Below are 14,955 nucleotides of genomic sequence, written 5' to 3' on the forward strand. Positions count from 1 at the left end.
ATTGACTATAGGAAACTCAACTCGATGACTCCTAAGGATCATTTTCCCTTACCTTTCATTGATCAAATGTTAGAGCGTCTGGCAGGACATTCTTACTATTGCTTCTTAGATGGTTATTCTGGGTACAACCAGAAACCCGTTGCTCCAATCGATCAAGAGAAAATAACTTTCACCTGCCCTTTCGAAACTTTCGCATATCGTCACATGCCTTTTGGATTGTGCAATGCACTCGCTACTTTTCAACGGTGCATGATGAGTATATTTTCCGACATGCTAGAAAAATATCTCGAAGTATTCATGGACGATTTTTCAATTTTTGGATCAAGTTTTGAGGAATGTCTCCATCACTTGACTTTGGTCCTTGTACGTTACAAAGAGGTCAATCTAGTCCTCAATTGGGAAAAATGCCATTTCATGGTAACATCGGGGATTGTGCTAGGGCACATTGTTTTTGCTAAGGGGATTGAGGTAGATAAGGCAAATGTAGGTCTAATTGAAAAATTACCACCTCTTAGAATGGTAAAAGAAATTAGGTCATTCCTAGGCCATGCAGGTTTCTATCGTAGATTCATTAAAGATTTCGAGAAAATCTCGAAACCTTTATGTGAGATATTGGGAAAGGATGTTCCTTTTGACTTTTCAGAGTCATGTCTCTCTGCGTTCAACAAGCTCAAGTCTGAGTTAACCTCGGCACCCATTATTCAACCTCCAAACTAGAGCATTCCATTCGAAGTTATGTGCGATGCTTCGAATTATGCAATAGGCGCTATTTTGGGTCAACGAATCGAAAAACAACCTCATGTTATCCAATATGCTAGTAAAACCCTAAACGATGCTCAACTTAATTACTCTACAACAGAGAAGGAAATGCTAGCAATGGTCTATGCCATTGAAAAATTTTGCCCCTACCTCATAGGATCTAAAGTCGTGATCTACACAGACCACGCAGCATAGAAGTACCTTCTATCAAAGAAAGATGCTAAAGCAAGGTTAATCCGTTGGATTCTACTTCTACAAGAGTTTGATCTAGAGATCCGAGATAAAAAAGGGGCAGAAAATGTCGTAGCTGATCACTTGTCTAGGATAGTTAACAAGCCATCTGAGGAATCCTTACCCATCTCTGAATCCTTTCCCGATGAACAACTTATGCATATTTCTCAAGCCAATGCTCTATGGTATGCGGACATTGTCAACTACCTAGTTACAGGTCAATTCCCAGTCGAAATGACTAGTCAAGAGAAACTCCGTCTTCTGTCAAAAACAAAATGGTATTTCTAGGATGAGCCATACTTATTTAAGTATTGTCTCGATCAAATCATTAGACGTTGTATTCCAACCTGTGAGCAAGTCAGTATCCTAGAGTTTTGCCATAATCATGCTTGCGGAGGGCACTTCAGTGGTAAGAAGACCGCCATGAAAATCTTACAATGCGGTTTTTTCTGACCTAGTATTTTTCGTGATGCCCACGAGTTTAGCAAATCTTGTGATAGATGTCAAAGATTAGGAAAAATCTCAAAGAGAAATGAAATGCCTCAAAATCCTATACTGATCATCGAAATTTTTGATGTGTGGGGTATAGACTTCATGGGACCCTTTCCTATCTCCTAGGGTTACCAATACATCCTAGTTACCGTTGACTATGTGTCAAAATGGGTTGAAGCTGTGGCATGTAGAACTAGCGATCACAAGGTTGTGATAAAATTCATCAAGGAGATGATTTTTTCAAGATTTGGTACTCCGCGAACTATCATAAGTGATGGTGGCTCGCATTTTTGCAACAAGATCTTTGCTACGTTGATGAAGAAATACCTCATAACGCATAAGGTTGTCACACTTTACCACCCACAAATAAGTGGCCAAGTGGAGATTTCTAACAGGGAAATAAAGACTATCTTAGAAAAAACAGTCAATCCTTCAAGGAAAGATTGGTCTTTGAGATTGAGTGATTCACTCTAGGCCTATAGGACTGCATTCAAGACACCCATAGGGATGTCTCCTTACCTGTTAATTTTTGGTAAGGCCTGCCATCTCCCTGTAGAACTAGAACATCGTGCATATTGGACGATCAAATGCCTCAACTTTGATTTTGATAAAGCCGGTGAGAAGCGAAAGTTACAACTAGACGAGTTAGAAGAGATTAGAAATGACTTGTATGATTGTGCCAAAAGGTGCAAAGAGCGTATCAAATTCTTTTACGATAGACACATTCATAGGAGGAATTTCATTCCAAATCAAAGAGTTTTGTTGTATGATAATAGACTCCACCTTTTTCCAGGAAAACTTAAGTCTCGATGGACTGACCCATATATTATCCAAACAGTTTACCCCCATGGTGCTGTTGAAATCCTTAATCCTAAGGACGGATCCACTTTCAAAGTGAATGGCCAACGTCTCAAACCATTTCTCGAGTATGTTCCGCAGGAGGAAGTTCTTTTATCGATGATCCCGTCTATCAAAATTAACTATGTTTTCGTCTAGCTAAAAACGTTAAACTTAGCGCTTCTGGGAGGCAATCCATGCACTTCAAGGGACATGGTGTTAAATATCAACAAGACTATAGGGTCTGTCTCAGGTGCTATCTTCATTTCATTTTGTCAATTTCAATTTTACTTTTGCACGTATATGTCGAAATATTGAGGACAATATAATGTTTAAGTTTGGGGGTGTATGGGTCGAATTTCCACTTATTATTTTCTTCTTTAAAAAAAAAAAAAATTTGAAAAATATTTAGTTGGTGACTTTGTTGTATTTTGCTCAAAATCTTAGCTTGTATCTTTAAGTACTTAGTTAAAAATATTTAATCAGTCTTTCATTGGAAGCTATGATCTGGAGTCCCCATTTGTGTTTCTCTTAGGCAAAAATTAGAGCAAAGTTATCTTTTGATTTATAGTCACTTCTAATAAGGTTACTAAGAGTCTAGATTGTATTAAAAGAGCTTATTACCTTCTTTCTACCTAGAGTTTAAGGAAAAACTAGGTTTGATGAACTTTGACTTCCTTGTTAAATTGGTTGGCTGATTAGAAGAAAAACAGAACTGGGTTGTATACACCTTGTATAGCAACCATTGAATTAGACTGGGTACCTTGAAAAGGGCTGCCTACTTTTCTTAGAAAAAGAATGAAGAAGTAACAGAAAAAAAAGATTAAAAAAAAAAAAAAAAATCAAAGATCTAAAAATTTATGTAAAGTTTTAGTAGGGTGAAAGCCATCAAGTGTAAAAATGTGAGTATACTGGAATATCACAGATAAAGCCCCTTAGAGGTATTAAAGTGAATATCCACACTTCTCACTACCCTAGGCAGGATGCTAAGTTTAGAATTAAACCCTAAGTTACTCCAACTATTCTTGAGTAGTTAGAAGGTTGAAACTCATTTGAGGAAATTGAATTTCTTAAATTTCTGAGTTAGAATCACTATCGCTCAAAGGTCAATTTAAGTCTAAGTTTTGTCGTAGAGAAATAAGGGTTGGGACTCTATACCAAGCAGTACTTCCAATTGATTGACAAGAAAAAAAAAGACTTGTGCTTTTCAATATAAATTTTGATTTTGACTATTTTTACTTCAAAGTTATTTTCAAATTTTGTGGGTATATTTTCTACAAACCCTCACGAGTCAAACTCGTCCACTAGGGGTAACCTAGCGGTTCAAGGGCTTGCTGCATTCGTTAAATGCAGTCGAGGTGCCTGCGAAAGTGGTAGTTTTATTTTCTAGGGACTAGAAAAAGGTAAGTTTGGGGGTGTGATGAGTGTTTCCAAACACTCAATTATACACATATTTTTCGGATATTTATCTTGATTTTTGTACCTATTTATCCATATTAAAATAATAATCATGATAAGCCTCAAATCACCACGTTGCATATTAATTAGGCTTAATTATATATAAATAAATTCATTTACTAGATAAATCTAATTACGTGTGTTTCTTGTGCAGAAAATCAATAATTTAGAATCAAAATCTCAAGACAAAAGCATTTGGGCCCACTTTGGAATGCCCTAATCCTTAACTCATATTCTCCTCTTTTGTCTTTTTGTGCAAAGAAAAGTGGATGCTACTTTTAGACTCTTCTACACGCATTTTCTCTATAAATAGAGCTTTCATTTCTAGAGAAAGGGTCCCATCTTGGTTCTCTTATCCAAGACTCCTTTAATCTAAGGCTCTTAGCCTATTCTCTTATTTTTTATATTTTCATTTTCTACTTATTTTCTTTTGGTTAAATAGTCTTGTAAGAAGTAGAAGAAGAAGAAGTTGTAATTTCTCCATAAAATGAAGAAAAGTTCTTTCATCTCTTATCTTCCCTCTCTTGCAATGACATTAGGCTAAGTTCCCCTTCATTGGAGAGTGGAAAAGCCTAGAGCAAGTTCTTGTGTTATTTCTAATTTCATGCCTTTCTTTTATTTAAAATGCTTATGAATTCTCTTTAAGTTTCTTGCACCTTTTATTCTTAATATAGATACTTTATGCTTAGATTAGATCAAGATAAAGTATGCTTAAATTAGATAATTGGTAGTAAGAAGTTTTCAAAGAATTCTACTTTATTTATGTTCCCTCATTTCATTTTATTTGCAAAACTTTCTGATCTAAGGAGCTAACACCAAGCCCTTACAATTGAGTTATAAAAAGGCTAGAAACTAGGAATTGCTCATCAACATGTTCTAGGTAGATCCACCTCCAATGGTGTTTTAATTTCATAAGTTTACTTGCTTTTAATTTCATCTACTTTAGTTTATTTTCTAGTAATTTTACATTTTCTTATAAGTTCAAAAATACAAAGAAAAACAGTTTTAATTCCTTTTAGTTAATTTGAATTTTATCTTCTTAGCTTAACTCTATTCTTCCTTTCTCTTGGGTTCGATCCCCTACTTGCCCCACAAGTAAGATAAAAGTAAGATTATTATTAACTCCGGTGAGAAGAAGAACGATAGTTTCATCAATGCTCGGGTTAGACACAGATCTAGTTGTCCACAAGTTACCTATCAAATCAGGAAGCAAGCCAGTCAAGCAGAAATTACGAAGGTTGAAATCAGAGTGGACAGTTAAGGTCAAGGACAAAGTAATGAAGTAGTTCCAAGTAGGGTTTCTCGCAGTATCCACCTACCCTGAGTGGCTCGCAAATGTCGTCCCTATACCAAAGAAAGACGGAAAGGTACGCATGTGTGTAGACTACCGAGATCTGAACAGAGCCAGTCCTAAAGATGACTTCCCATTACCACACATCGATACTCTGGTTGATAATACAGCTGGGCACGGTATGTTCTCCTTCATGGATGGCTTCTCAGGTTATAATCAGATAAAAGTGGCAGAAGAGGACCAAGAGAAGACTGCGTTCATCACACCTTGGGGCACCTTTCACTACAAGGTCATGCCATTTGGTTTCAAGAACGCTGGGGCAACTTACCAACACGCCATGACCATCTTATTTCATGACATGATCCACAAGGAAATAGAAGTATACGTGGATGACATGATAGCTAAATCAAATCTCGATGATGATCATCTGGTAAACTTGAAGAAACTATTTGATCGATTAAGGAAGTACAACTTAAGAATTAATCCGACAAAGTGTGTATTTGGGGCCACGTCGGGAAAGCTATTGGGATTCATTGTCAGTAAAAGAGGCATCGAAATCGATCCAGGAAAAATGAATTACATCGTAAATATGGAGCCACCCAAATCAGAGAAATAGGTCAGGGGATTCCTAGGGAGAATTAAGTACATTAGTCAGTTTATTGCATAATTAACACCGATCTGTGAGCCAGTATTCAAACTACTGAAGAAAAATGAGCTGAAAGAATGGAATGAAGACTGTCAAAAAGCTTTCAACAAGATTAAGAGATACTTGCTTAATCCACCAGTCTTAGTTCCACCTACACCGGGTCGACCTCTTCTGATGTATCTTTCCGTGCAAGAAAAATATATAGGCTGTGTACTAGGACAACATGATGAAATTGGCCAAAAAGTGCAAGCTATCTATTACTTTAGCAAGATGTTCACAAGTTACGAGGCGAACTATTCAACCATTGAAAAGATGTTTTGTTCCATTGTTTGGGCATCACAATGGCTACGCCATTACTTGCTTAGTTACTTGACTATGCTCATTGCTCGGATGGACTCCTTGAGGTATCTCTTTGAGAAGTTGACACTAAGGGACGCACCACAAAATGGCAGCTACTATTGTCTGAGTTCGACATCACCTATGTCACTCAAAAAGCCATCAAAGGACAAGCCATTGCTTGTCACTTAGCGAAACACCCTATGCCCGACTATGAGGCACTAAAGAAAAATTTTCCTGATGAAGCCATTTTTTTTGTTAAAGTCGAGAATGATGATGAAGAATTTAATTGGAAAATGTACTTCGACGGAGTAGTAAATGAAAAGGGAAACATAATTGGGGTAATTCTGGTTAAGCTAGACGGGACTCATATCCCCATTGCGGTTAGACTAAGGTTTCAATGTTCGAACAATGAAGCCGAGTATGAAGTATGCATTGTGGGGTTGAAAGCAGCGATCGACCTCGAAGTGGATGAACTAGATGTTTTTGGAGACTCAAGTCTGGTAGTCTACCAGAAAACAGGAGAATGGAAGACTCGAGAGTAGAGACTGATTCCGTATCATGAGTATCTCGAGGATCTAACCTCAAACTTCGCTCGAATCTCATTCACTTATATGTCGAGGGCTAAGAACCAGTTTGCAGACGCATTGGCTACTCTAGCCTCAATGATCAATATTTTCAAAAATACCATAATCGACCCTCTTGAGATTGGCATTCAAGACGAACCAGCTTATTGCTTGCCTGTGGGGATCGAATAACCTGAAGAAAAACCATGGCATGCAGACATCAAGGCATTTTTGGAAGACCGAACTTTCCCACCCGATGCCACAACAACTGATCGAAAGACTATTCAGAGATTGACAAGACAATTCTTCTTGAGTAGTGGAGTCTTATACAAAAAGTCGCAACATGAGGTCTTTCTCAGGTGTGTAACAAATACAGAAGCTCAGCGTTTAATTGAGACCGTGCACGGTGGAGCCTGTGGACCTCACATGAATGGACATATGCTCGCAAAGAAGATTATGAGAATGGGTTACTACTGGATGACTATGGAGAGTGACGGGTATCAACATATTCGAAAGTGTCACATGTGTCAAATCTATGCCAACAAAATCAATACGCCACCTTTAGAATTACACAATATGACTTCTTCCTGGCCCTTCTCACTCTGGGGCATGGATGTCATCGGGCAGATCAATCCTCAAGCTTCCAATGGGCATCGCTTCATCTTGGTCGCCATCGACTACTTTATAAAATAGGTAGAAGCAGCATCTTACACCAATGTTACAAGGGGCAATGTCTTGAAGTTTGTGAAGAACAACATCATATGTCGATACGGCCTTCCAAGCGGAATAGTAACTGATAACGCCAAGAATCTCAAGAACAAAGATATGTCCAAGATGTGTAAGGATTTTCAGATCACTCATCACAACTCAGTCATTTATAGACTAAAGATGAATGGAGCAGTTGAAGCCGCTAACAAAAATATCAAAAGATCATCGAGAAAATGGCTGTCACTTATAAGGATTGGCATGAGATGTTACCATTTGCTCTACACGCTTATCGAACGTCAATCTGAACCTCGACTGGGGCAACGCCCTACTCATTAGTATATGGAATGGAAGCAGTCTTGCCCGTTGAGGTGGAGATTACCTCCCTTCAGATCTTAAAAAAAGTTGAATTGGATGAAGTAGAATGGGTCCAAGCTCGATTTGATCAGTTGAACTTAATAGAAGAGAAATGTCTTTCGGCAATTTATCACGGTCAAACATATCAATGAAGAATAACACGTGCTTATAATAAGAAGGTTTGACCTCGAGAGTTTGTACCCGGAGACTTAGTTCTGAAGAAGATTCTACCAAATATAAGAAGATGCGAGAAGAAAGTTTCGTCCAAATTACGAGGGGCCATTCGTCGTCCAAAAGGTACTGTCCGGAGGAGCGCTGATTCTCACAGAGATGGATGGGGAAGTTTTTCCACAATCGATCAATACTGACACCGTTAAAAATTATTACACCTGAAGTCATCCTTTGAAATGAAGAGAGGCCATCTTTCTACTACCTAAACAATTATCTACCTTTAGTTAACCCTTTTTGAGTCAGCACATTCATTTCTTAACCTAGGACCAGGGCAAGTCACCACCATCAAGGAAATAAAAAAAAAATCATCAAAAACCAAAACAAAAATACCAAAGTATACTCCTGGCCCGCATGAGGATAAACTGTGAACGACTAAAAGTAAAAAAAAAAAAATCAAAAAGTCACAAAACCTTGAATATTTGATCTCAAGCTCAACCCAAATCTCCCACTTAAATGATTCGTGAAACGCTGGGAGGAGACATAAATCATACTTTCAGAACAAAAATAGACAAATCCCGTATCCATTCTACCCCTCAATAAATCCATATTCAACCTTCCTTACATCCTTTCACAACTCTAGCCTAAGCCTACGTTTCGTCCTATTTAAAGTCCTCTCAGATCAGGGAATGGTTTAAGACAACTCAATCACGGTGGAAGTACGTCATGAAAAACATCGTCAGGGTATAGTTGATTTTGCTACTTAATTCGGATTTCAAGCCACCAAAGTCGTTGGAAAACTTGAGAGGGGAGGTCAGGTCAAATATTTGAAAAAAAGAACGACTTGAAGTGTGGAGTCATTGATCTTGAAGCTCAACTGTAAAACCCTGAATTTTTAATTCGTATCTCGAGGAAAAAATAAATAGTGGAATTTTAAGAAAACCTTGAAAGTGGGACTTGGGGTAAAATTTTAGGATGTTTCTGATCATTTTTAATGGAATCTGACCTCACCATTAGATTCAAAATGATCGAAAAACATAGTTTAGCTTGTAAGCATGCTCAAATGCGAGTCCGAATATAAAAGTTGTAAAATCCTCGATTATTGGGTCGGACCAAGCTAAAACAGTGATTTTTTGTTAGAGCAATAATTTTTAAAATTCGATCACACCATTGGGTTCATAACGAAAAATTATTCAACATGGACTATTTATTTGTCATTTTTGGAGATCAGGAAGTTGAATTATCGCCAAAAAACGAAAACGACATCAAGTTTATGGGTCACGTCAGGCCAAAAATGTAAATTTTTGATGGAGACATAATTTATAAAAATTAACTATACCATTAGATCCGGAATGAAAAATTAGGCGAAATAGAGTATTCGTTTGTCAGTTTTGGAGACCGAATGATCAAGTTATCATCGATCAAAACAATAGGCGAAATACCGATTTCGTCCTAACTTTTATATAAAAAAAAAAAAAAATTTAATTTTTTTATATAACTCATCTTCCCCAACTCGTCCTTACAGCATAATAAACGAAAAAAAAAAAATTTTGTTTTTCCTTCGATTCTTTTACCTCAGATCTCTCACAAACGGCTCGTCGTCGATGATCGACGCAGAAGGGAGAAATGTCCGCAGCTACGTTCTCTACAAAACCCACCCAACCTTTCTTCGTTTCACTTTCTTTTTCACCCCGTATAGTCAAAAATCAGCCGTATTTTTATACGGAGATTTTCGTAACTTCGACCTCGGTTTTCATCGATTTCGGGGTCAAACTGTCTTTCGCCGTAGAAGGGAGAAGAGACAAGCACATCGAGATCTTCGAAACCACCAGGCCGATTTCAAAAATTAGCCGCTTCCAAGTTCGGTCCGTCTCGATTTCTGTGCCAATCGCCTCGATTTCCGTGCACACGCTTTGATCCTTTTGCCTAGTCATTGTAAGGAACTCTCAATTTCTATTAGTAATCATAGATTGTGAAAATTGCATTTAGAATTTTATTGGAAAAATTTGGATGTATTTCCGAAATATAGAATTCTTTGTTTATTTCAAAATTCACGCCAGAAATTGCATGTTTGATATGGTTAATTGTATTTTTAACAAATTATACGTGGGTGGAGTATTATAACGGGTTATTTCCATAAATTGGGTCTTGTGCACTGTTCGGACCCCGTTTTGATATAAAAATTGTATTCTTTTTCAATATTATTGATAGAAATAAATTCTATAGTTGGAAAATGTGATTTAATATTCAATGAACTCATTTTGAGTTGATGAATATCAGAAAATGGATATTTTATTGAAGAGATTGAAAATTGTAAAAATCGGAAAAAAGGGAAAAAGGGTATGAAACGGTAAAATGTCAGAGTCACACCCGAGGGGTGATGTCTGCATTTTACGTTGTTGTGTTGTGTGCAGGTTGGTGAACAGATATCCAGGGATAATATTATTGGTTGCATGTTTATTTCCTTTCTGTTAGCGCGAGGCGCTGTTTACGTTTCCGTTATGTTATTTATTTTAGGCCGGGTGGCCACACTTGCATAGTAGGAAACTGGATATCTATTCTCAACCTTGTATTGTTAATTTCTCTTTTGTTTTCAAATGAAAATAATATATATATATGTACCTATTTTGTGAGCTGTTAAAGAGTTTGTGAATTCCTGAAGGGATAGTGCGTCATATCATCCAGAGTGGTGTACTATCCTGGGATGTACGGTAGGGACCACCGAGCTCATACGTGGTATGGGACGCGTATGAGAGTGGAGTCACAACTGGAATCCGGGTTTATTCCTCTCTATCTTTACCAGTGAACTTGTAATGTAAAGGTGGTCGTATACGAATGGTTTGTATATTTGGGAATCACATGCACGCCTGATAGGCATAGACGAAGATGATTAGTCAGTGATCACTAACAATCTATAGTAGTCGAACGTTTTGACACATCGAAAAGAGACCCATTGCTTACGGTCACGTCAAACGGCCAGCCTGAGCCGGATAAATGGTCAACCAAACGTGGTAAACAGCGACCAGCCACAAAATCAGGAACTAAAAACCAGAGAGAAATTGTAACATCATGTCCAGACTGGGAGTGATCCAGTCGTGAATCCCAACTCTCTAATTCCAATACTCCACCATTGTGTATTATGTATCTGTTGCTTATTTTGATATATAAAATGAAATGCATGTTTAATGTTTCCATTTGATCAATTAGATTTGTATAAAAAGAGAATGTTATAGTGAGTAATGCTGATTGATGTGATGTCAGTTTTAAAATGTTTAGTTGCTCATCCCTGACTATATGTACCAGTTAATCGTAGTTTATTCTGTAAAATTTTATTTATTTTAAAATGATTCAGTATGTTTATTCGTTCATGTTAGGAGAGGTTATTGGCAGAAATTGTTACTTCCTTACTGGGTAACCATTGTTACTCACCCTTTATTTCTCCATTTTTTTAGTCTCAGATTCAGAGCTTGGCGAGACAGGTATAGAGCACGAGTGAAGATCATCTAGTCGGTCAGATAGACAACCAGAGTTCGTCACCTGGTAAGTATTGGAGTTATACTCCATTTGTCTAGGAGTATTATAGATTTGTATTGAGCGTTAGGACTCTTGTTAGAGTGAGAAATTCTTGTATAATCCTGTAAATTTTCTTCTTCCGCACTCTGATAATTCGTACGTTATTAGACTTATATAGGCTTCCGCTAGTATTATATTTTGTATATGTATGCAGGATTGTATGTCGTTTATCAGGTGCAGGTTGAACGCCTTGGAATGCTAACATAAACAGAGGAGACCATGCCGAAATTTCGAGGTGTTACATAATATCTCAAGATCTGACATGGGGATTTGTGTTAGCGTTCGGCGGAGCGCCACATCAACTTGAGTCACCGCACTATGAAAATCGTCGGAGGAACACGAGAGGGGAGTCTAGATCTATTACTCAAGAAAGAGCGCCACTAGAAGAATAAAGTGTTCGATCTCGCAGCTCAACTTGAGTCACCAAGCCACAAGGGGCATAGAGAAACCGATAAGGTATTCATAGTGAAAATCTATAAAGAAAGCATAGACTGAAAAGGCATGGTGAAAACCCGCAAGAGCGCTGTGAGTAAAAAAGATCAGTCTATGGTAAGATCAAAATCATTGGCATGATGAAAATCCGAAAAAGACGTTGATGCGTAAAAATGTGGAAACCGGGTTTGGTGAAAATCATAACTGGCGCCAGGGCCAAAATTGAAAAAAAATATAATGAAAAAAAAGAAAGAAAAAAATGAAAAAAAAAAACAACAACTCTTGGCCCACAAGAGTATAAACTGTGAACGGTAAAAATCTCGAAGTCCTCAATGTTTTAACAGGTGCAACTAAGATAACTCAGTCAAAATCTTCAGTCTCGGGGATGACTCTGAAGATATTGAGGATTAGCTGACACTTGTATCCTCAACATTTGATAAAGGTACCATGATCATTGACGTTTAGAGTCATCAAACACTAGTTTGTCACAGATTATTCGACAAAGGCGATCTTTTAAAATCTAAAATAAAAAAATAAAAAAAAAATAAAAAAATGCATCATCAAAAATTACTATTTTTAGCCTATGATGAAGAATCTAGGACTTTTCTTCAAACCCAGAGTTTTCAAAAACAATAGATATATCTGAGGCCACTATATAAAAAAACCTAATTCGTTCATTTCAAATAGTGCTACATCATTCTTCTCAAAAGCAAGGTACAAAAAGGAACAACGGGCAATGAACCACTCATATATTCTCTTGAGGAGTATAGTAGGCATCAGGTCTATCCTCTAAGGCTTTGATCTGAGAAGCCCGATCAATGATGATTCTCTTCACATTTGAAGCAGAACCACTTACTAAGTACTCAACTATAATGCCGCCATGCATCCTCAAAGCAAGCGTCTCTTAAGAACGGCAACGTCACACCAAGCCTCTCTAGACGATCCTGTAATTGTCATGAAAGGGAAGAAGGAAGTTTGAAGTTTGGAATCAACAAAGAAAAAATATATTTTAAAATTGCATTGCATAGTTTAAAACGTCGATCATTTCAAAAATCATAAAAAAATGGTATCTAAGATTTTAAACGAGCTCCGTGCCACGAAATCAAGGGTTTCAAAAAAGTTAACCCTATCAGACCCCGTGCTTGGGTAGTCACATTCTACAAAAAATCTTCAATCCATTCGACGTTTTTAACCATCTTACGATGAATCATTTTGGGTTCGCACAAATAAGGGTCTAGTCTATTCTTTGCAAGCAACTATTGCAAAGAGGGGCAGCTGTAGACACCCCAATTTGCACAAACCCATTAGGAAAATTCATGTTTCTTCAAATTGATTTCAATTTAGGACTTAAGCCTCTCAACGGGCCCGCATTGCCACTTGGCATCATTATTCATGCATACATGCATACATGCATCATGTCATATAATTTTGTATGCTCAACCTTGTCCCTAATCCACTCTAATTTCCTACCCCCTATTATGAACAAGCCAAATCCATATCCTTTTCTCATTAATCGATCCATCACCCATACCATAACCAAGGTCCATTTCCTAATCCAACCTAAGCTCAAGACAAAGTCTACCTTCTAACCCAAATTCAAGTCCATTCTTTTAGCCCATTCTTAAAGTCCATAATCCATAACCCAAGTCCATCACCTAAGTCCAATACCAAGTCTATTTTAAGCCCATTCTCTCACACCCCCTCAAAAGATGACACATGTTGATCTCCCATAAGTCCTCAATGCCCAATGCATTATCTAATTGGAGGGTCAACTCCCTCTTTGTGAAAATTCAAGAATGCCCTTCCCAAAAAGGTTAGTAAAACCAAAAAGATACTTTGGTCTTTGATAATAATCCATAAATGTGAGAGAACTTCCAATCATACCCTCAAAAGGTGAAAATCTTCAAGTACATACATGGAGTTCTCCCATTAGTCCATTTCAAAATTATACTTCCACCCTTACTTTATGTGTTATTTACAAATAAACCAAGGTCTACTTTTCACCTACCATTTCACCTTTACATATATTATTCTCCTACTCACCCTCCCAAAAGTACTTTTGTTCTCCCATTGGTCCATTTCAAAAATATACTTCTACGCTTGCTTTATGTGTTATTTACAAATGAACCAAGGTCTACTTTTTACCTACCACTCCACCTTTACATATGTCACTCCCTTATTCACCCTCCCAAAAGTACTTTTGTTCTCTCACCTCTATTTACCAAAAACCAAAGATCAAATAATACTTTTAGGGTTTCTTCACAAATGTCATATTTTCCCTCATACAAATGAAAAATTTAAAAAGAAATAACCTAAATTCCATGTCCATTTCCTTTATTTTTAGGATTGGATCACTTTATCCCCAAAAGTTCTTCAAAAACTCTATAAATACCCTCATTTTCTATGAACAACTCATGCCCTCAAGCCCTCATTTCTCAACCTAAAATTCTACCAAAATCCATACTCATTCTCTCATCTTTTAATTTCAACTCACTCAACCTCAACCATCTCACTCAACTCTCAAGTCTACCTATCAAGGTTCAAGACCACCAAGGGACAAAGTGAGGTTAAGATGTAGTTTATTTATTTTTAGCTTGCATCTTCTTCTTCTAACCTTCTAATTTATTTTCTTTTTAGAAATCCCTTAGGATGTAATGCATACCCTCTCCCATTCCCGGTAGATTGGACTAAGGTTCGATCAAAAAGATGGGGGTTGAAGCCCTTTTTACCTTAATTTCATGCATCATATTGTATACAATACACACACCCACCTATGCATGACAATGATGAAGAAATGTATCACCCTCTTGATGGGGTGAAACACCAAGTTTCTAGTTATGCATACATGCATCAAGGTTGTGGCCTCAAGGGAACTCCATCATGGAGTCTCTCTAAAAGCTCAAACCTACATGGGTCATTCTTTTTCATAGAATGCCCTTAATGTCACTTTGAAATCAAAACCCTTTAAAAGGGGGACATCTCACTCTAATGCACACACCACCTTTGTCATGCATTCTCATGCATTTTAGTATTTATTTTCTTAAATTTTTACAAAATAAAATGGCCAAGCAAGGTAACCACCTTTGGTGGAGAGGATGGGGTGC

The sequence above is a fragment of the Akebia trifoliata genome, chromosome 8, assembly GCF_017979445.1.
Source record: "Akebia trifoliata isolate Shusen 1 chromosome 8, ASM1797944v1, whole genome shotgun sequence".
Lineage (NCBI taxonomy): Eukaryota > Viridiplantae > Streptophyta > Magnoliopsida > Ranunculales > Lardizabalaceae > Akebia > Akebia trifoliata.